Source organism: Somniosus microcephalus, chromosome 21 (assembly GCF_052327205.1).
Source record: "Somniosus microcephalus isolate GS21.2 chromosome 21, FLI_Smic_1.0, whole genome shotgun sequence".
NCBI lineage: Eukaryota > Metazoa > Chordata > Chondrichthyes > Squaliformes > Somniosidae > Somniosus > Somniosus microcephalus.
The window spans coordinates 1,725,110-1,748,943 of NC_141007.1; the positions used below are offsets into that span (position 1 = coordinate 1,725,110).

At 52.1% G+C, this 23,834-nt stretch overlaps 1 pseudogene; it reads left to right on the top strand.

Annotated features, from left to right (window-relative positions):
- Positions 1–743: 743 nt before the first annotated feature.
- The window catches only part of LOC147102544 (guanylate-binding protein 1-like), an 84,264-nt pseudogene continuing 61,173 nt past the window's right edge, over positions 744–23,834 (top strand).

Sequence of the window (23,834 nt, forward strand, 5' to 3'; positions counted from 1 at the left end):
TTTTCCAAGTTCGACCTTGGCCGGGGGTACCGTGAAATGTCCATCCACCAGACAGCGGTCATTACCCCGTTCAGACTAAGTTCCTCCGAATGCCGTTCGGGCTCAAGATTGCGGTGCAGGCATTCCAGCGCCTTATGGATTCAGTGCTGCAGGATCTCAAGTTCCTGTTTGTATATTTCGATGACATCCTGGTCACCAGTACTTCGAAAGTGGAACATCTCAGCCACCTGCGCCTCCTTTTTCACCACCTCCATCAGCATGGCCTCATAATTAACCCAGCCAAATGCCAATTCGGGCTGCGACAGATCGACATCTTGGGCCACCGCATCACTGCGGAAAGAGCAGAGCCACTTTGGTTGAAGGAGGAGGCGATTGCTACTTTTCCACACCCGCAATCCATTAAAGCGCTCCAAGAGTTCCTCGGTATGGTAAATTTTTACCATCGGTTTGTTCCCCGGGCCGCGCAGCTCATGCGACCATTCTACGAGGCACTCAGGGAAACCGGGGAAGGAACCTATGGTCTGGACACCAGAGATGGATTGCGCTTTTGTCGACACGAAACATGCTCTCGCAAACGCAATGATGTTGGCGCCGTGCAGGAGCAATGGGTCGAAGGGACGTGGCTACAGCACGTTCGAAAGGGATTTGTTGGCGTTGTTTCTGGCCATTTCCGTTTTCTGTTGGAGGGACGCCAATTCACCGCGTTTGTGGATCACAAGCCCCTGACATTTGCTGTGGCCAAGATGGCTGAGCCGTGGTCAGCTCGACAACTCACCTTTATTTCCGACTTCACCACCGACAACATGGTCGCCGATTGCCTCTCGTGTGCGACTATCCAGGCTGCCCAGCTAGGACTCGATTATTCACTCATGGCTGCTGACCAAGTGGCCGATCCGGAAATGCAAGCTTTCCGCACCGACTCCTCCTGCCTTCAGCTGGTGGATGGGCTTTTCTACTCAGCTGGCACTTCCCTGCTCTGTCATGTCTCCTTGGGGAACCCCTGCCCGATTGTTCCGCTGTCCTGGCGTAGGAATATTTTCAATGCCATTCACGGGCTTGCGCACCCTGGTGTGAGGGCTTCGCGAAAACTATTGGCGACCAAATTCGTCTGTAGAGGAATGCGGAAAGATGTCCGCGACTGGGCCAACAACTGCGTCGTGTGCCAAGGTGCAGCGACATGGACAACACCTGCATCGTGTGCCAGCGGGCTACGGTGCAGCGTTTCGATCACATCCATGTCGACCTCGTTGGCCCACTGCCACCATCACAAGGTTTCACACATCTTTTGACTATAGTCGACTGTACCACCAGGTGGCCGGAGGCCATTCCTTTGATGTTCACCACCTCTGCGGATGTCGCCAGGGCTTTTCATCTCATCCTGGGATGCACGGTTCGGCGTTCAGTCTGATATTTCATCGGATCACGGGCTGCAGTTCTCGTCTGCTTTGTGGAACGCCGTCGCCTTGGGTTTGGACACCAACCAAGCTCCATCAGACCACGGCTTACCATCCGCAGGCCAATGGATTATGTGAGCGTTTTCATTGGTCCTTGAAGGCGTTGCTGTGGGCCAGCCTCCAGGGGACCGCATGGATGGACAAACCACCTTGGGTGATGCTCGGGTTATGCACAGCGCCTAAAGAGGACCTGCAGGAATCGGCTGCCGAACTGGTTTACGGACAACCACTCCGGGTGCCCGGTAAGTTTCTTCCATCACCAACGCGTCCTTGGTTGGCGGCCGACCAACTGCAGGCTCACCGGGACGCAGCTCAATCTTTCCGGCCCATTCCGACGTCACATCACGGGTTGCCCGCATCACGCCAGAGCTTATGCGGGCCAAATTTTTTTTTGTCAGGCCACCGTAGTCCTCTCACGCCTCCATATACGGGCCCTTTCCAGGTATGACAGGCAGGCGCCAAGAGTTTTAGTGGACATCGGGGGCAAGCCTGACCACATTTCCGTGGACCACCTCAAGGCTGCACACCTGGACCTCGAGCAACCGGTTGAGGCAGTGCAGCCAGCTCATCGTCTACCCAAACCATTCCTCTCCGGGAATATCAGAGTTTTTCGAACAGGCTCATCCTACCTCCTCCGCGATTGACTTTTGTGGTTAAAGACACTTCTGAGGGGGCGTATTTGGCAAAGCCACCAAGGGACTCCTGTATAACAGGTGCTTTAGCACTCTGTTAAAGACAAAGTTGTTTACTGTATGTAAATAGCCAGTTCTGGGTAGGTCCCAGAACCAGCGCGGTGACGTCCCGAACGGCAGGAAACATGATGATGTCATGACGTCAGACTGGGAGGTTCAGAGCTCGTGAAGCCAGCAGTAAGAAAAGACCTTTTGATTGCTTCTCCTGCATACCATTGTTTGTTCTCTAGTTTACATTAAACTTCGTTTTATTATCGGACTGACTCGACCTCAGTACGGGATCTGTCGATTCCTACAATATTGTCACATTGACGTTTGATCCAGGATTCTCCCTTGGGTCGACGGTTCAGTCTCATACCAAGGGGATCTGGATGTGGTGCGTGCCTCACCCCCTCAAGCTGAACCATTCCATGGTGCTGTTGGATACAGAAGGACTGGGGGATGTAGCGAAGGTAATTTGTATATGTTTTCCTATCAAGCATAATCGCACTCTCCGTGTGCGATCGGAGATTTGTGCTTTTTAACTCTGAAGACAATTCATTACTCTCCCCTGAAACTAAACCGCTCATAAATCCGAAATGAGTCTCGACTCTGCCACGGTCGTGACGAGGTATGGGTTGGGGTGGCGGGTAATGATTCGTGCAATCACGTTTTCGGTTTGGGATGCTGCCAGTGATGAAGGGCTGGTGATGGGGGCATGCTGCAAAATTCCCCACCTGTTGGTCTGCCTGAAACAATTCTCGTTGAATAACCCCATACATCTGTTCTGTCAATTCCAAATCCTCTAACAAATGGGGGATCCTGCATAGACTTGTGGTACACCAGCTCAGCCATTCTGTCAACCTAATTTTTATCAATAATGGCATGTTTCCTCCTGCCACTTGCTCTATTATTTTGTTTCTATCCAATCAATTGAGACCCCTGTTGAAATGAATCAAAAAATCCATATACTCGCTCTCCCGAATTCCCATCATTTATCCAATCGGTTACTGCTAAAAACACTTAGAATTTGTCACATACGACTCCTTCCTCAACTTCTGACTTTCTAAATGCTCATTAGTTCTATTTTGAGTTATGGATTGAAGATTTGCCCACAACTGAGAGCAACTGACCTACAATTAACTAGTTTGTGCACACCATTGAACAAGGGTGTTTTATTGGTGGGTGTCTGGTCCCAAGGCAGAAATTCATAATCAAGAACCTCCGCTGTGATCTGACATGGATCCACCTTGGGTTCTTTCTAAGCCAATTCCCCCCAACTGTTTTCACACACTCTCCTATAGTTCACTTGTGCTGTTGTTCCACAATTTGTTATACCGCTGCCCAATATTTATCTGTCACAGCACAAGGCAAATAGAAAATAGAATATTTATATTCCTGTTATATTGAGACCTTTTTTTCTTTATACTCTAATTCCCTTTTCACCTCCCCACTGCATTATTGCAATAGAGTTGAGGCTAAAATACTACATATCTCCACTTAATCTCATTTATCCGCCAAACATTGTACACCATTTTAGCCTTAACATACAAGATTCTTACAGGGCTTGAGAGGATAGATGCTGGGAAGATGTTCCCCATGGCTGGGGAGTCTAGAACCAGTGGTCACGGTCTCAGTAAGGGATTGGCCAACTAGGACTGAGATGAGGAGAAATTTCTTCACTTGGAGGATGGTGAATCTTTAGAATTCTCTACCCCAGAGGGCTGTGGAGGTTCAGTCGTTGAGTATATTCAAGACTGAGATCGATGGATGTTTGAATATTAAGGGAATCCCGGGATATGGGGATAGTGCAGGAAAGTGCAGATGATGTAGAAGATCAGCCTTGATCTTATTGAATGGTGGAACAGGCTTGAGGGGCCAAATTGCCGCCTACTGCTCCTATTTCTTATGTTATGTTGTACTTTACTCTGAACATCTCCCAATGATCTGTACCAGTTTGATAACTTGCTGTTTAGTTAATTTGGGGAATCTCCTTTTATTTCACTGAACTGTCCTTTTCCAGTCTAGCACTGTCTTTGACTCCTTTTATAGCTTCTATTGTGGAATTGAGCACAACTAATTGTTTTCTCCAGAGCTAGGTTGAGCGATGCTGCCCTGCTTGAGCATACTGTAATGGATACGTTAATCCCTGTGAATCTGAACAAGATTCCTACATCACATGGGTGAAAATATTCTGGTGAAATGTTCCTTTGTAATTGACACTGCAAAAACTAGACAAAATATGTTTGCTTTCTTCAGGGCGATCAGAAGAATGGCAGCTGGATCTTTGCTCTTGCGGTACTTCTGAGCAGTACCCTTGTATACAACAGCATAGGCACAATCGATCAATATGCCCTGGAGAAATTGCAGTATCCTTTGAGTGGGATTGAAATCACCCCAAAAAAAAATCACCCAAAGTCGATCGGAATTGTTAATGGCATTCAGCATCCCGCTGGGCCTCAGTGTCCAGATTGAGACATTTCAGCCACAACATGAACCAACAACAACTTGTCTTCTAATACTCCTTTATACAAATACAAGAAATTAGGTCAGAGGTAGGGTTTAAGGACCGTCTTAAAGAAGGAGAGGTGTTTAGGGAGGAAATTCCAGAGCACAGGGCCTTGGCAGCTGAAGGCACAGCTGCCAATGGTTGAGCGATTTATAATCGGGGATGTTCAAGAAACCAGAATTGGAGCAGTGTAGATATCTCGGGGGTTGTGGGGCTGGAGGAGGTAAGAGATGTTTCAAAATCGAGGCGTTGCTTTACCAGAAGCCACTGTAGGTCAGCGAAAGCAGGGTGATGGGTGAACGGGATTTGATGCGAGTTAGGGAATGGGCAGCAAATTTTTGGATGACCAAGTTTTCATAGGGTAGAACGTGAGAGGCCAGCCAGGAGGAAACATGATGGTTAAGAATGGGTAGCTTAATGTAGTCGGCCTATGACATGGATTCACAAGCCATGACCTTGGATGAAGATGAGCCTATAGTTCATTCACACTGTACAAGCCCATGTCGAACATTTTGCTCATCAGAGTCAAACACGAGAATGCTGAATGTTCGACGTTCAGTTCCAGTAATTCTATTACTTGACTTAAGGTTGACCTTGCATTGGGCTGCGGGAAATGTTTCAGCTACTGTGGGTTTGATGGAACATATCCTCCATTTTTTTCTGTTGAGGGTTGTGCATGAACGCCTGTTCTGAAACGAGGCGCCCCAATAGCTGCCCATCTCAACAATCCTTTATTCTCAATTGAGGTTTATCTTGCTCAGTTAAAATGCACACCAAGTGTGAGGAGATGCATTTTGGGGGAAAAATAAGACAACACAAGCCAATTGGTCCAATGTTAAAGGAGATGCAAGAACAGAGACCTCGGGGTGTTTGTACACAAATATTTAAAGGTGGCAGGACAGGTTAATAAAGCAGATGGGATCCTGATCTTTATATAAATAGAGGCAGAGTACAAAAGCCAGGAAATTGTGCTAAACCTACATAAACCACTAGTTCGGCCCCAGCTGGAGTATTGTGTCCAATTCTAAGCACCATACTTTAGAAAGGACATGAAGACTTGAGGGTACAGGAGAGATTTACTAGAATGGTTCCAGGGATGGGTGATTACTGTTGTGCGGCTAGACAGTTGGTTCTCCTTTGTGCAGAGAAGGCTAAGATGAGATTTGATAAGGTGTTTAAAATCCTGAAGGGTTTAGATAGAATAAATAAACTGTTTCCAATGGCTGAAGCGTTGATAACCAGAGGGCACAGATTTAAGGTGATTGGCAAAAGAACCAGGGGCAGCACGAGGAAAAACTTTAACACAACGGGTGGAGGGGATTTGGAATGCACTGCCTGATAGGGTGGTGGATACAGATTCAATAGTAGCCTTCAAATGGGAATTGGATAAATACTTGAAGGAGAAGGAATTGCAGGGATATGGGGGAAGTGGAGTGGGACTAACTGGATTGCTCTTCAAAAGAGCTAGCATGGACTCGATCGGTCGAATATCCTCCTTCTGTGCTGTACTACTGATTCCTAGTCCCACCAAGTATTGACAACCACTATGCATTGGGCTATGACAGCTTGTGGACATATCCTACCGATTAGTAAAACTTGGCTGGTCTTCGTGCCTTAACGGTCAGATGCTGAAATGTTTCCTTGGCTAATTTGGTAGCACAGTCGTCTCTGGGTTCAAGCTCCACGCCATGAGCACAGCTCGGCTCATTATATAGGCTCAAGTCCAGCTCAGTGCTGCACTGTTCCAGGTGTCGAATAGACCCAAACCAGGAAGTATTTCCTTATCCACTGTACATTAACTGTCCCATGGCACCATTCGAATGCCAAAGTTACCCCAGTGCATTGGCCAAATTCTTCACTCGCCCAACACTGCCATAAGCATGGTGGGATCTTGCTGTACACAAATTGCCTGCTTACGTCGAGCACTAACTATCCAAGGGTTTTAATGCATTGAAGCTGCAATAAAGTTAAGCAATACTAACCTCTCCAATTACACACAGCAAAATAGTAGCAACTTTGTGCGATTGGTGCCTCGGTTTGTGTGTAGTTCTTGTTTCCTGTTTGAAACTTGATTCTTTAACCAGTCCAGTTTTGTCACCGAGCTGATCAAAGTTAAAGCCAGCGACGATTTCCATGAAGACGACAAGATCGAATATTTGAAGCTTTTCCCTGACTTTTGTCTGGTCCGTCAGGGACTTCAGTCTTGAACTGAAAATCGAGGGCAAAGCGGTGAATCAGGACGAATATTTGGAACACGCTCTGCTACTGAAAAAAGGTAGTGCTTTTTATTCTGCAAGGGGGGAACCATCTTGTTTCAGTCAATTGTCCTTTCCTCTTCCCTCTCCTCGAATTGTTGAACTGCCTCACATAAAACGATGTTTCCCAGGAACCTTGATTCCAAAATGACAACTGATTTTGCACCGTTCCCCAGTCAATCTAAGGTATTGGGTTCCAATGCAGCCCAGACTGCTGGGCTCCCTTTGTGGACACAATCGAATGTGATCCGAGACCCTCCGTCTTAAATTTACTTGTGGTAACGCCACAGCCCAATTTCCGAGAGGTACTTAAACTGCCAGCCCTGTTATGGACGCAGCGGCTTTGTCTCTCCCGAGACTGTGCGTTTTTATCTTCTTCCTGTATCTCTTCTTGACTCTGCTCACGCGAGAATTGAGGGCGGACCTGCTGTACAGTCGGCAGATGCTCCTTGATATCGGGGTCGATCTGCCTCCCGACATCGCTCGATCCCCGGGACCAGCGTGGCATCCTCCCCCAGCCGGAAGTCAGCACAGACTGCGCAGAGTGCGCAAACAGAAGCGGGGGCAAAAGGGCCGGAATCCACAACAGGTTAAAGAGGGCCCCACACAAACCCTCCCTCCCAAGTATTTTCCTGGCCAACGTTAGGTCACTGGAAAATAAAATGGATGAGATCAAACTTGATCTCTCCTCACAGAAAAGGACAAAGGAATGCTGTGCCATGATCTTCAGAGTCCTGGTTGAACAACGGCATCCCTGACACCACCATCCAGCTAGAAGGACGCACGGTCTTCCGCGCCGACAGAACTGCAGACTCCGGTAAGAGCAAGGGAGGCAGTTTGCACATTTACACTAACAATGCCTGGTGCACTAACACGGACATAAATCAATAGATCCTGTTCGGCTGATTTGGAATTCCTCATGGTAAGGTGCAGACCCTTCTACCTGCCTCGGGAATTCACAGCTGTTACCATCACTGCGGTCTACATCCCACCACATGCTAATGCCAAACTAGCACTGAAGGACCTCTACAGGGCCATCAGCGAACAACAAACTGCGCACCCAGACGGAGCCATTATCATCGCGGGGGACTTCAGTCACATAAACCTAAACTCCACCAGAATGTTTCCTGCCCCACAAGAGGGGAGAACACACTGGATCAAGTCTACTTGAGCATTGTAGATGCTTATAAGGCCATTCCCTGCCCCCACCTTGGGAAGTCTGACCACCTCTCATCAAAAGAGTGAAAACAGTGAGATCAGTGAAAGTATGGCCAGAGGGTCAGTCTCAGAGCTTCAGGATTGCTTCGAATGCATTGATTGGAGCATGTTTGCCCATACTGACATAGAGGAATACGCATCCACAGTGCTATTCTAGATCAACAGTTGCGTCGAGGTCGTCACGACCCATAAAAATATCAGGACATATCCCAACCAGAAACCCTGGATGAACGGGGAGGTCCGCTCGCTGTTGAAAGCAAGCGACGTAGCATTTAAATCTGGCGACACGGCGGCTTAGAGTGCAGCTAGGACCAACCTAAAAAAGGGTATCAGGACTGCCAAAAGGAAACAGACACTGCGGATTGAGGATCATTTCCACTACAACTTGGACCCCTGGCGCATGTGGCAAGGCATCCAGTCTATCACCGACTAAGAGTAAAACACCAGCCCCCCGGTTAGCGATGCCTCCCTTCCGGAGGAGCTTAACAACTTCTACGCTTGCTTTGACAGGGACAACAGGGAGCCGGCTACCAAAGCCTTGCCACCCCCGGAAGACCAGGTGCTCACTCTGTCGACCTCCGACGTAAGGGGTGCTCTACGCGGAGTGAACACATGTAACGCTGCTGGACCTGACAGCATCCCTGGACGGGTACTCAAAGAATGTGATCAGCTGGTTGATGTCTTCACCGCCATCTTCAATTTGTCACTGGCCCAGGCAGTAGTCCCTACATGCTTCAAGACCACCACCATTATTCCTGTGCCAAAGCAAACGGCTGTGACGTGTCTGAACGACTATCGACCTGTCGCACTCACACCCATCATAATGAAGTGTTGAGAGAGACTGGTCCTGGCTCACATCAAAGCCAGTGTTCCCGCCTCTCTTGACCAACACCAGTTTGCCTACCGCACAAACAGATCAACAGAGGATGCAATCACAACTGCTCTTCATTCTGCACTGAAACACTTAGATGGTAAAGAGACCTACATCAGAATGCTGTTCATAGACTACAGCTCAGCATTCAACACCATCATCCCCAACAAGCTGGCCACCAAACTCCACACTCTTGGCCTGAACACTTCCCTTTGCAACTGGACCCTGGACTTCCTAACTAAATGTGGTAAACCACTGTTATACCTGTCTGTATGTGTATTCCACTAGGTACAGGTCTGGACATGCCTCGGCTGACTCCTCCCACTATTCCAGGTATATAAGTGACTACCTCCCAGTCCCTTAGTATTCTGGACGGGTCGACCACTCGAGACTAGTTAATAAAAGCCTGGTTGTTACTCACTTAACCTCAGTCTTTTGAGTAATTGATGGCGCATCAATTTTATTAACTAAATTTTTTTATAATGAAGATCCTCACACCAGCATGCCTGGACCTGGACAGTCGGGAAGCGGACGCTTCCACCAAGTTTGCTCACTGGCTCATGTGCTTCGAGGCATTCCTGACTGCCTCCACTGCGGTCTTAACGGATGCGAACAAACTGTCTGTCCTGATCTCCAAGGTGAACCACCGAGTGTACTCAATCATCTGGGACGCGACCTCGTACACAGCCGCCCTCCAGCTCCTCAAGACCCAGTACACGTGCCCTGTGAACGAAGTTTACACCAGGCACCTCCTGGGGAGTCGCAAGCAACAACCTGGGGAATCGACTAAGGAATACCTCCAAGCACTGTCCGTGCTTGGCCGGGCCTGTGGGTGTAAGGCGGTAACGCCCACTAAGTACACGGAGGGGCTGATCCGGGATGCCTTCGTAGCGGGCCACAGGTCCAACTACACCCGACAGCGACTGCTGGAGCAGAGTGTCCTCACCCTCGACAAAGCCTCCGAAATCGCACTAACGCTGGACGCAGCCTACCGGGGCATGGATGCCTACTGCTCTGCGGAGAACGACAACCTGGGACACGGTAGGACAGCCTCATAGCACCGTGCCACCCCAGCCACAGCCCAACCACCGCAGCAGTGTCCCAAGGCCAGAAATGCAACTTCTGTGGCCAGGCCAAACACCCCAGAGCGCGCTGCCCGGCGAAGAATGCGACCTGCTCGGGCTGCGGGAAAAAGGGACACTACGCTAGCGTCTGCAAGGCCAAAGCCACCCCGAACGCCAGCAGCACCGCGTGTGGGCCGCCATCTTGGGCCTCCCCAGCCATGTGCGAACCACCGCAGCAGCAGCCATCTTGGACGACTCCAGCCACATGGGAATCATGCAGGCCGCCAACCCCCACCCATCTGATACCCGCAGCAACACACCGACCCCTACGCTGGCCTGTTACGCTGGACCAAACGAGACCGCACCAACTAGCTCGGTCCAAAATGGGCTTTAAGGTAAACGGCCATGCAATAAACTGCCTTTTTGACTCCGGGAGCACAGAGAGCTTCATCCACACCGACACGGTGCGGCGTTGCTCTCTCCCAGTCCTGCCTGCGCACCAGCGGATTTCTATGGCCGCCGAGTCCCAGTCAGCGGACATTGGTGGCTACTGCATGGTGACACTAGTAGTAGACGGGACTGTGTTCAATAATTTTAAACTCCTGGTCCTGCCCCAACTTTGCGCTGCCGTTCTACTGGGGCTGGATTTCCAGTGCCACCTCAAAAGCGTTACGATGGCGTACGGTGGCCCCCTCCCCCCACTCAGTCCGCAGCCAGCAGCCTCCAAATTGCCCGCTGCGCACCAGATGCAACCTCGCCACACTGAGTCCCACCCCCCCCCCCGCACTGTTTGCTAACCTCACCCCCGACTGTAAGCCCATCGCCACAAAGAGCAGGGGACAGGGTTTTCATCAAAACCGAAGTGGAGCGGCTCCTGAAGGAGGGGATTATTGAGGGCAGCTCCAGCCCCTGGCGAGCCCAGGTTGTGGTCGTTAAGACCGGCGAGAAGCAACGCCTGGTCATCGACTACAGCCAAACAATAAAGCGCTACACCCTGCTGGATGCCTACCCACTCCCCCGCATAGCTGACATGGTCAACCAGATCGCGCAGTACCGCGTCTTTTCGGCCATTGACCTGAAATCAGCGTACCGCCAGCTCCCCATCCGCCCCGAAGACTGCCAGTATACTGCTTTTGAGGCAAATGGCCGCCTCTATCACTACCTTAGGGTTCCCTTTGGCGTTACCAAAGGGAGATGGACCAGATGGTCGATCAAAACGCGCTGCAGGCCACTTTCCCTTACCTGGACAATGTGACCATCTGTGGCCATGACTTGCAGGACCATGACGCAAACCTCAAAATTCCTCCGCACCGCCCAACTCCTGAACCTGACATAACAAGGAGAAGTGCATATTCCGCACAGACCGCCTCGCCATCCTTGGCTGTGTTGTGGAACACGCGGTCATCGGTCCCGACCGGATGCGTCCCCTCATGGAACTCCCACTGCCCCACAGCTCTGAAGAGGTGCCTAGGGATTTTTCTTACTACGCCCAGTGGGTCCCCTATGCAGACAAAGCCCGTCCGCTGATCAAATCCACCTCTTTTCCCCTGATGGCAGAGGCCTGCTCGGCCTTCCACCGTATCAAGGAGGACATTGCCAAAGCCACCATGCACGCAGTGGACGAATCCATCCCCTTCCAGGTGGAAAGCGATGCGTCCGACTTCGCTCTGGCCGCCACCCTTAATCTGGCGGGGAGACCTGTGGCATTCTTCTCACGAACCCTCCAGGGCCTGGAGACCAGACACTCCGCGGTCGAGAAGGAGGCCCAGGCTATTGTGGAGGCTGTGCGTCATTGGAGGCACTACCTGGCCGGAAAACGATTTACCCTGCTCACTGACCAGCGTTCAGTTGCTTTTATGTTCAACAACAAGCAGAGGGGCAAAATCAAAAATGACAAGATCTTGAGGTGGAGAATCGAACTTTCCACCTACAATTACGAGATCTTGTACCAGCCTGGGAAGCTCAATGAACCCCCAGATGCCCTATCGCGTGGCACCTGCGCCAGCGCGCAGATCGATAGGCTGAAGGCCCTCCACAATGACCTCTGCCACCCGGGGGTCACCAGGTTCTTCCACTTCATCAAGGCCCACAACCTGCCTTACTCCATTGAGGTGGTCAGGACCATGACCAAGAACTGCCAAGTCTGCGCTGAGTGCAAACCGCACTTTTATAGACCAGACAGAGCCCACCTGATAAAAGCCACTCGCCCTTTTGAACGCCTGAGCGTCGATTTTAAAGGGCCTCTCCCCTCCTCCGACCGCAATGTGTACTTCCTCAACATCATTGACGAGTACTCCAGTTTCCCGTTCGCTATCCCCTGCCCGGACATGACCAGTGCCACGTTCATTAAATGTCTGAACAGCCACTTCACCCTGTTCGGTTTCTCCAGCTATAACCATAGCGACTGGGGCTCATCGTTTATGAGCGACGAACTCTGCCAGTACCTGCTCGCTAGGGGTATAGCCACAAGCAGGACCACCAGTTACAAACCCCGGGGGAACGGACAGGTGGAAAGAGAGAATGCAACAGTTTGGAAGGCCGCCCTACTAGCCTTAAAGTCTAGGGGCCTTCCGACCTCCCGCTGGCAGGAGGTGCTCCCCGATGCGCTCCACTCGATTCGGTCACTGCACTGCACTGCCACCAATGCCACCCCTCACGAGAAAATGTTTGTCTTCCTAAGGAAGTCCACATCGGGGACATCGTTACCGCCATGGTTGACATCCCCAGGGCCGGTACTACTGAGAAGACACGTGAGGACCAATAAAATGGACCCCCTGGTCAAGAGGGTCGACCTCCTCCACGCCAACCCCCAGTACGCTTACATTGCGTACCCGGACGGGCGGGAGGACACAGTCTCCATACGAGACCTCGCACCCTCGGGGACCGCTGTAACCCACTACGCATTACCACACCCCACGACACCCTCGGGACCACTAACCCATTACTACCACCCCCCACCCACCCAATGACCCGATATCCAACCCCAGCAGCCGGCTCGCCTTGGACCGTCACCCACGAGGACTACACTCCAGTGCCACAGCCTACACGGGACGCGACGCCGGAAGCTCCACCACCCCTGCCGTCGCCACGTCGATCACAGCACCAGACAAGACCTCCAGAGAGACTCCAATACACGAACTTTTAAATACACTTCACCCCGCCGGACTCACTTATAAACAAGGGGTGAATGTGGTAAACCACTGTTATGCCTGTCTGTATGTGTATGTGTATTCCACTAGGTACAGGTCTGGACATGCCTCGGCTGACTCCTCCCACTATTCCAGGTATATAAAAGTGACTACCTCCCCATCCCTTAGTATTCTGGACGGGTCGACCACTCGAGACTAGACCTTCATTCTTTAGTTAATAAAAGCCTGGTTGTTACTCGCTTAACCTCAGTCTTTTGAGTAATTGATGGCGCATCACTAACAGACACCAGTCTGTCAAATTAGGCAACCACACCTCGCCCCCTGACCCTGAACACGGGGGCCCCACAAGGTTGTGTGCTGAGCCCCCTCCTCTACTCCCACGGCTGTGTGACTGTTCATGGTTCCAACACCATCATCAAGTTTGCGGATAATACCACGGTAGTAGGCCAGATCACCAACAACGATGAGTCAGCCTACAGGGAGGAGGTCCAGTACCTCGTGAAGTGGTGCGCCGACAACAACCTGGCCCTGATCAAGAAAACCAAGGAAATTATTGTGGACTTCAGGAAGTCTAAAGGCGGAAAACACACCCCCATCCACATCCAAGGAGCTGTGGTGGAAAGGGTGGGCAGCTTTAAGTTTCTCGGAGTCCACATCACGGAAGACCTCTCCCGGTCCTTCAATACCTCCTCTTTGGTGAAGAAGGCCCAGCAGCGCCTACATTTCCTAAGGAGGCTGAAGGGATGCAACCTGTCACCCCGGATCCTCTCTAACTTTTACCGCTGCACAATAGAGAGCATCCTGACGAGCTGTACCTCCTATGACCGGAAAGCCCTGCAGCGGGTAGTCAGAACTGCCCAATGCATTACCGGCACCCGGCTACCGACCATTGAGACCATCTACCAGAAACGCTGTCTACGGAGGTCACTGACTATCATCAAAGACCCTACCCACCCCAGCCACAGTTTGTTCACCCCCATCATCTGGGAGACGCTACAGATGCATTCGCACCCGCACGACCAGATTTAGGAACAGCTTCTTTCCCAGGGCTGTCTTCCTACTGAACTCTACTAATAAACTCTAAAGCCTGCACATCTGCCAATGCACGTTATTATGTTTATGTTACAAGCCAAATGTATGTTTAAATGTCTTAACCAAAATGTACACACTCGGGAGCCGCAAGCTTACATTTCGTTGTACTGCACTTGTGCACTAACAATGACAATAAAGTTGATTATTATTATTGTTAATAAACCTGTTGCTTGTGCAGGAATTCGTCCTGCCTTGGCTCAGTTGGTAGCACTCCGGCCTGAGACAGAAGGTTGTGGGTTCAAGTCCCACTCCCGAGACCTGAGCGTATAAATCTAGGCTGGCGCTTCCATTGCCACACTGAGGGAGAGCTGCACTGTCGGAGGTGCCGTCTTTCGGATGAGGCCCCATCTGCTCTCGGTGGATGTGAAAGATCGCGCCTCCCGCCCTCATCACCCCATGAACCCCTTAACGAAAAGTAAAAACAGCTGATCTGGGTCACTCCGTGTTTGTGGGACATTTGTGTGCATTAATTCCTTACATTAAAACAGGGACTGAAATACAAAAGTATTGGTTGTAAAACACATTGAGGGGGGTGTTGAAATAGGGGTGTGTGTTGATTTTTCCGATCTCTGTTCCAAGTGTGCTTGAATTGGCGAGGAGGAAAGATCGCTAATCATTGAAATTTATGGCACAGAAGGAGTCCATTCGATCCATCATATCTGTGATCCTTGTAATAGTATCACTTTTGGGGAGGGGGAATCTTTTTCCAAGTCTTAAGGTTGACAAATCCAGTGTATTTTCTCGCTAAAAAACTTTTTTTTTTTTTTTTTTTCTATCTCACATTAGCGGCGTGTCAATCCAATTGTTTTTGTGGATCACTGCAGGAGAACTGCCTCCGCTAAACCTACGACACACGCACAGAATGGTTACAGCACAGGTGGTGGTGGTTCGGCCCGTGTCGGCTCACTGCAAGAGCACCTCGGCTAGTCCCACTTAGCCCCCACCCTTCTCCCCTAGTCCTGCATTTTTTTTTCCTTCAGCTACTTATCCAATCCCCTATTCAAAGCCACGATTGAATCTACCTCCACCACCCTTTCAGGCCATGCATTCCAGATCCTAAACATTGGCAGAAGAACAAAGCTGACATGAGGAATTTAAAAAAATAAATGCAGCCAGTCCCCTTAAATCTGTCTCCTCTGGTTCTCGAGCCTTCCGCCAATGGGAACAGTTTCTCTCCATCTACTCTGTCTGGACCACTCATGGTTTTGAACATCTATCAAATCTCCTCTTGACCTTCTCTGCTCTAAGGAGAACAACCCCAGCTTCCCCAGTCTAACAACGTAACTGAAGTCCCTCATCCCTGGAACCATTCTTGTCAATCTTTTCTGCACCCTCTCTAAGGCCTTCACATCCTTCCTAAGGTGCGGTGTCTCGAATTGGACAATACTCCAGTTGAGATCGTACCAGTGGTTTATAAACATGGATTCCTAATGCTGTAAAATAAAATTAAAGCTTCCCGGTTTGTTATTCACCTGCTGTGACTATTAAATTTCTTTCTAAATTCGCCCAGTTTTCAGTGTTCTGTTGCTGGATTGCTATCGAATTATAATCTTTATCAACATTCCTTCCCACATGTTACAATTTGTGTTTTAATTCAGGTATTTCTAAAAAGGTGATGGGGTATAATTTGCCCTGGCAGTGCAACCGGAATTTTTTCCCCAAACGGAAGTGCTTTGTCTTTGTCCGGCCCGTTGGCAGCAATCTGCACGCAATGGAAACCATTCCTGAACACCAGATAGACGAGAGCTTCACCCAGGAGTGCCAGTGGTTCTGCAGATACATCTACCAAACCTCGCAACCCAAATCCCTCAGAGGAGGCCACATCATTAACGGGAGCAGTAAGTATGAGTGCCTTGAAACCAATGGTAACATCACCTGCTCAACAGCCATCCAGAGAATCCACATAGCTCTGTACATGAGCTTTAATTCACGATTATATAGAGCCATTTAACATGGGGGGCATTCAGCCCATCGTGCCAGCTCTTTGAAAGAGCTATCCAATTATTCCCACTCCCCTGCTCTTTTCCCAAGCCCAGCAAATGTTTCCTTTTCAAGTATGTTTCCAATTCCATTTAGAATGTTAATGCAGAATTTACAGTACAGAAACAGGCCATTCGGACCAATTGGTCTGTGCCAGTTATGCTTCACAGCAGCCTCCTCACCTTACGTCAACTCATCCTATCAACATGTCCTATTACTTTCTCAGCTGTACTTCTGTTGCTCTCTCATTGACTTATCCAGCTTCCCCTTAAATACATCTATGCTATTTGCCTCAACTGTTCGAGGTAGCAGGTTCCACATTGTAACTACTCGGAGTAAAAAAGTTCCTCATTAATTATTTTTTATTCATTCATGGGATGTGGGCGTCGCTGGCAAGGCCAGCATTTATTACCCATCCCGAATTGCCCTTGAGAAGCTGGTGGTGATTTGCCACCTTAAACCGCTGCAGTCCACATGGTGGAGGTACTCCCACCGTGCTGTTGGGGAGGGAGTTCAGGAATTTTGACCCAGTGATGATGTAGGAATGGCGATATACTTCCAAGTCAGGATGTTGTGAGACTTGGATGGGAACGTGGAGGTGGTGGTGTCTCCATGCGCCTGCTGCCCTTGTCCTTCTAGGTGATGCAGGTCGCGGGTTTCGGGGTTGCTGTCGAAGAAGCCTTGGCGAGTTGCTTCAGTGCATCTTGAGATGGTACACACTGCAGCCACGGTACGCCAGAGGTGGAGGAGTGAATGTTTAGGGTGGTGGATGGGTTGCCAATTCCTTATTGAATTCATTAATAGCTATCTTGTATTTATAGCTCCTTGCTTTGGACTCTCCCATAGTGGAAATGCCTTGTCTATTGAGTTAGCTTCCACTCTCAGGCAGTGCTTTCAAATCATAACTCGCTGTAAATCATCTATTGTCATCTCTGCCCGGTTCTTATACCAATTGAATTAATTGTGTCGTTTGGAGACCCTCCAACCAATGGGAATTGTTCCACTCTATCTACTCTGGCCAAAACCCATCGTAATTTTGAAAGCCTGTCAAAAACATCCTCGCCTTTCTCTGCTCTAAAGAGAACACTCCCATCTTCTCCAGCCTATAAATGTTGATTCATCGGCTTTCAATAGATCGACTTGAAAGCGGTTCCACTGTTTAAATATTTGTAGGTATGTTTCTGAACAGTAAATTGCATTCTGGAAATGGGACCAATTGATTCGTTTCGTAGCTTGTGCTGTTTAAGGCTTTCAACCCAATGCCTTTCGATGTTTTTATTTTGCTTGCAGTGTTGGGCACGTTGGCGACCAACTATGTCTCCACTATTGCCAACGGGGCAGTCCCTTGCATGGACGATGCCATTACCGCTATGGCCAGGATAGAGAACGCAGCCGCTGTTCTGCAGGCCTCTGCTTACTGCAGGCAACAGATGGAGCAATTGCTAGAAATGCCAATGGAATCGAAGGAACTTTCGCACCTACATGGGAAGTGCGAAAAAGGCGACCTTGAATCTTTATGCAGCATTCCTCCAAAGACCAGAATCAAGAGTACCAAAAACAAATGGTGGTAAGGGTTCCTACACACCTTTTTTGTCTGTTGGCTCTACATGTTGGAGATGTTCTTCAGAAGAGCACCATATTTACCCCTGCACTGGAAGTTTCTGCAAAGGCGTTTTTCAAATTATATTTGTTCCTGGGATGTGGCCATCACTGGCAAGGCCAGCATTTATTGCTGCCCTTGAACTGCTGCCGTCCGTCTTCTCTAGCGGTTTTTACAACTGAGTGACTTGTTAGGCCGTATCAGCAGGCATTTAAGAGTCAACCACATTGCTGTGGGTCTGGAATCACACAGGCCAGACTGGGTCAAAACAGCAGATTTCCTTCCCTAAAGTACATTATGGTATCATGGTCACCATTACAAGTGCTAGCTTTTATTCCAGATTTATTTAACTGAATTTAAATTCCCCAACTGCCGTGGTGGGACTTGAACTCGTGTTTCTGGATTATAGTCCAGGCCTCTGGTTTACTCGTCCAGTGATGCGCTATCAATTACTCATAAAAGACTGAGAGTTAGAAGAGTAACTAAAGGCTTTTATTAACAACAGAATGGAGGTCTGCCTCGAGTGGTCGACCAGTCCAGGATACCAAGGGCTGGGGAGCAGTCACCTTTATACTAGGACCTGTGGGAGGAGTCAGCCGAGGCATGTCCAGGCATGTACACAGTGGAATACAAACAGGACAAACAGGAATACAAACAGTGGTTTACCACATTCACCCCTTGTTTAAAATTGAGTCCGGCGGGGTGAAGTGTATTAAAAGTTACTGTATTGGAGTCTCTCCGGAGGTCTTGTCTGCCGCTGTGATCGGCGTGGCGACGGCAGGGGTAGTGAAGCTTCCGGCGTCGAGTCCAGCGTAGGCTGTGGCACAGGCGTGTCGTCCTCGTAGATGTCGAGCGGTGTCGCGGGGCCCAGGCCTGCCGTCTGCTGGGGCTGGATATCGGATCTGGTGGGGGGGGGGGGGGGGGGGGGGGGGGGGGGGGGGGGGGGGGGGGGGGGTGGTAGTGGGTTACTGTGGTCCCCGAGGGTGCAAGGTCTCTTATGGAGACTTTGTCCTCCCGCCCGTCCGGGTATGCGATGTAAGCATACTGGGGGTTGGCGTGGAGGAGGTCGACCCTCTCGACCAGGGGGTCCGTTTTATGGGTCCTCACGTGTCTTCTCAGTAGGACCGGCCCTGGGGACGTCAGCCATAGCGGTAGCGATGTCCCTGATGTGGACTTCCTTGGGAAGACAAACATTTTCTCATGAGGGGTGGCGTTAGTGGCAGTGCAGAGCAGTGACCGAATAGAGTGGAGCGCATCGGGGAGCACATCCTGCCAGCGGGAGGTTGGAAGGCCCCTAGACTTTAAGGCTAGCAGGACGGCCTTCCAAACTGTCGCATTTTCTCTTTCCACCTGTCCGTTCCCCCGGGGGTTGTAACTGGTGGTCCTGCTTGTGGCAATACCCCTAGTTAGCAGGTACTGACGGAGTTCGTCGCTCATAAACGATGAGCCCCGGTCGCTATGGATATAGCTGGGGAAGCCGAACAGGGTGAAGAGTTTGTTCAGACATTTAATGACCGTGGCACTGGTCATGTCCGGGCAGGGGAAGGCGAACGGGAAACGGGAGTACTCATCAATAATATTGAGGAAGTACACATTGCGGTCGGAGGAGGGGAGAGGCCCTTTAAAATCAACGCTCAGGCGCTCGAAGGGGGCGAGTGGCTTTTATCAGGTGGGCCCTGTCTGTGTCAGGGTTGGGGAGCCACGGGGCCGTATAAATACGAGGCCGTGCTCTCCGGGCAAGGTAGGATCTGGACCCAAGTGCAGAAACCAGACAAGAGACAAATATACTGTACTTTGTTTGAACTTTACTAAATTCACACATAACCAGATTAACACAAGGGACACAGCAATATACATAAGAACTAGAGACAAGAGAACTAGAGACAAGTTACAAGACGGCTAGTCAAGATAGGAACTCAGGACAGCTTCCATGAGGAAGCCCACTTGTCTATACTGAGCTTGCGACAAGCTACCACAAGGGGCAACCGGCTTGCCGAGGCACAACTCCAGACAAGCTACCCGAGGGTAATCGGCTTATCAATGCAAGACTCAAGACAAGATCCCAACAGCTCCCACATAGCAACACGCTAGTCCACACAGCACCTTACCAGACAAGCAGCTCAACAGAACAAGACTTAAATACATCATAAATCCAGAGACCAGAACACAGACTTAGATACATAGCTCGAGAGAACTAGAACACAGATTTAGGTACATAGCTCGAGAGAACTAGAACACAGACTTAGATACATAACTCGAGAGAACTAGAACACAGACTTAGATACATAGCTCAAGAGAACTATGGCAGCCAGCTTGTGAAGGCAAGCTGCCATAGAGGAAAGGCTAGTCACACAGAGAACCTAGTCAAGACAAGGAACATTGTCAAGACTAACTCCCTGGTTCACCCTAGTGAGGACTGAGCACTGAGTGAAACAACAACAGAACTTATATACCAAGAAAACCAGGTGCCACCCATAAACAGCTAACAGGCTGATTAAAAACTAACACCAGAGAACGAGAAACAATTAACAAAAGAACAGTGAAGGTGCCATCTAGAGGTTACAAAAAGGAACTGACTGGCACCCTCACAGGACCCCCTCCCCAAGGAACGGCTCCTGACGTGTGTCAGCTGTGTAAGAAGAAGGCTGTGCTGCTGTGCTGCTGAGCTGCTGTGGGGAGAGAGACCCACCCACAACCATCAACTACAGAGGTGCCTGGAGAGGAAGGAGTGGAGGACAGAGGAGGAGGCCAGCATTAGAACGGGAGAGGCCTCTTTTCCAGCACTGCCTCCCAATTCGGCCTCCAGCCCAGGAGAGGGAGAGAGGGAGAGAGGATACAAACAGCTCCACTTGGAAGGAGGGGAGGAGCTGCAACTCCAACATCTGCAGGTGGGTGTCCCTGTGTATTCCCCCTAAAGACTTTTGCATTCTAGGCGGGGGGAGGAAAAGAAGACGGTTCGAAAGCCTGGCCTGGGTTGGCTGGAGCCTGCCCAGGTGAAGCTGCTTCCCTCATCAAAAAGACCTGGTGTGGGCTGAACCTGGGCTGTCTCCAGTCTGCCCAGGCGAAGACATCTTCTCCCCCTGCCCGAAGACCACCTCAAAAGACTTTGCTGTTCCATCGGGGGAGTACACCCAGCCGACGCCCACCCACCGACCAACACCTTTAAGTGGGGACCCTGCCTTTGCGGCCCCCCCTTCTTCCCATCCCCCTCTTTCTCTCTCCTTGTCCTCACTCTGCCTCTCCAAAAGGCACCTCTTTTTTTTATTTTCCAATTGACCCATTGAGCAGAGGGAAGGAAGGGCCCCCCTCCCAATTAATACCATCAAGGGGAGAGGCGGGCCAGTTAATTTACACTCCCTCTGCTCTGGGGAAGGACCTAACGACCAAGGCCATTAAACATCTTGGGGCCTGTGACTTTTGGGGTGGGTGTGGCTCTTCCTGAAAACCACCCCACGATGGCGAGCACTTCTTCGGCGGCGACGGGGCCGGCGATGACATATGCGGCGGCGGCGGCCAAAGCCTCGGCCGCTCCCGCTGCTGCCGCTGCCCCGTCGCCGTTCCGATTGATGACCGTCAAGCTCGGGGTGAAGAGCTACACCCACCCCGACATGACTATTGAGGCGTGCGTCAAGGCTATGGCCGGGGTTGTCGGCCCTCCGGCCATAGTCGCCGCCTCAAAAATGTATGGGAAGGCTGTCTTCTTCCTGCAGTCCGAGCGGGCGGTGGCCCTGGCCATCGCTCAGGGGCTCACCGTGGGCGGGACTTTCCTGCCGGTGGACCCGCTGGAGGCCACCGCGCAGAGGGTGGTTTTGTCGAACGTCCCGCCCTATATCACCTGTGAGCTCCTCCTCCCCCACCTACGCCAACTCGGGGAGGTGAGGTCGGGGATTTCCCCGATCCCGCTCGGACTCCGGGAGAGCAGCCTTCGCCATGTCTTCTCCTTCCGGCGCCAGGCCTTTATCCAGCTGGCGCGGGAGGGGGAGACGGACGGGGCTTTCACGGTCCTCCACGGGGGGACCTCGTACCGCGTCTTCTGGACGACGGACGGCGTGCGGTGCCACGCCTGTAGGGAGGTGGGGCACGTGCGCAAAAACTGCCCCGCCTCCAAGGCCGCCAAGTCATCTGCCGTGGCCAAGGCTGGCGCCGCCGCCGCTCCTCTCTCCGGGTCTAGCCGCGCCCCCGCTCGATCCAACGCTACCGGGGCGCGGTCGTCGTCGGAGGTCGATGCCATCCTGGCCTCCGGCGGGGGGGAGGAGGGAGGTCCCGTCCGAAAGAAGGCGCGGGACAAGACGCGAAACCGTGGGGTGGGTCCCCCCGCGGAGGGCGTCCCCCACAACATGGAGCCCCTGACGCCGGAGAGCGTCGCCGCGCTAATCGCGGAGTGCGGAGGGGGGGGGGCCCTCGTGGCCGAGCCTGTGGCCGCAACCGCCGAGGCGGTAATGCCAGAACCCGCGGCCGGGCTCGGGCCCGGGGGACCCAAAGAACTCGCTCCTCCTGAAGGAGCAGGGGAGGCCCCTGAAGAAATGGAGGCCTCCCTTTACCCCTCCGCGCTAAAAAGAAGGCGCGACCCCCTGGATGAGGAGGAGGACCGGGAGGAGGAAGGTCCCTCCGGTCAGGGGGAGTCGTCGCCCGCCGCGGGCGCTGCGCCCCACCCCACCGCTAACACCATTACGGGCGAACGGCAGGGGTCGCCTGTCCCTGAGGAGGCTGAGGCAGAAGCGTCTGCCCAGCTCGTGCCTCCCGGGGATGGGGACGAGACCCTGCCCGTGGGGGGGGTCGCGGAGCAACCCGCGGCGGGTATTCATCCAGTACTGGTGGCATTGCCCCTCGACGGGTCGGGCGGCCAGGGGACCGGGTCGGGCGGGTCGTCTGAGGACGAGCCCGCCCAGAGCGACCCGGATTTTTCCCAGGTGCTGCTCGACCTCGTCGAGGTGTGTCAAAAATTCACCCCGTCTGCTGGGTCGGAGGCCGGTGGCGTCGCAGAGGAGGGCCCTCGGTCTGTGTCTCCGGCGCCGGGCGACTTGGAGGAGGTCCGGTTTTTGTATTCTCCGTTCTCTCCGGCCTCTCCGGTCGTTCCGGCGCCTGGGGCAGAGTGGGTCTCCGAACCGCCGCCGCCTGCTGGCCCGGCCCCCCTAGAGGAGCCCGGGGGGGAATCCTCCGCTACCGATCCTGGGGGTGGGATCCGGGCGGAGGCGGGGCCGGCTGTCGCGGCCGGGCCGCCCGACGCGCATTGCGTGGTGGACGGTTCGGCCGCCGGTGGCGACCCCCCGGAGGAGGACGGGGACTCGGTGGTGGGGGCGGAGGTGGACTTAGAGTCCGTCGCCGACGAGGCGATGGATGACCTCGCGCCCCTCGCCGGGACCCCCCTCGTTCTCATTCCCATCAGGGAGCTCCGGGAATTTGTGGCCACGAGCCAGGGTCGCCGCAGGACCCAGCAGGCCCTCGACAGATGGTCGGGGCTGGCGCTGCTCATCGGGTCGGCCCGCGTCGCCTACAAGACCATGGGTGCGGACGCGGGCGTGAGCCCGTCCGAGCTGTGTCGGTTCCGGGCATTCCTCACCGGGCTGCTAAGAGAGTGGCGGTCGGCTAGCGGCCGCCCTCCCTTCCCCCGTTAGGTTTAAGTAGGGGTTGGTTGTGCTTCTGAAATGAAGATAACCATAGCCAGCCTCAACGTCAACGGCAGCAGGGAGGCTAGCCGCAGATTTAATAACTTTTCGGTCCTTCGGGACGGGAAGTATGCGGTGTGCTTCCTGCAAGAAACCCACACCGTTCCGGGAGACGAGGCCACGTGGCTCCTGGAGTGGCAAGGAGGGGTCAACATGAGTCACCTCTCCAATGTTTCCAGTGGGGTGGCTATCTTGTTGGCCCCGCATTTTCAGCCGGAGATCTTGGGGGTCAAGGAGCTCGTGCCGGGCCGCTTGCTCCAGGTCACTGTTCGCCTGGGGGGCGTGCCGTTCCATCTAGTGAACGT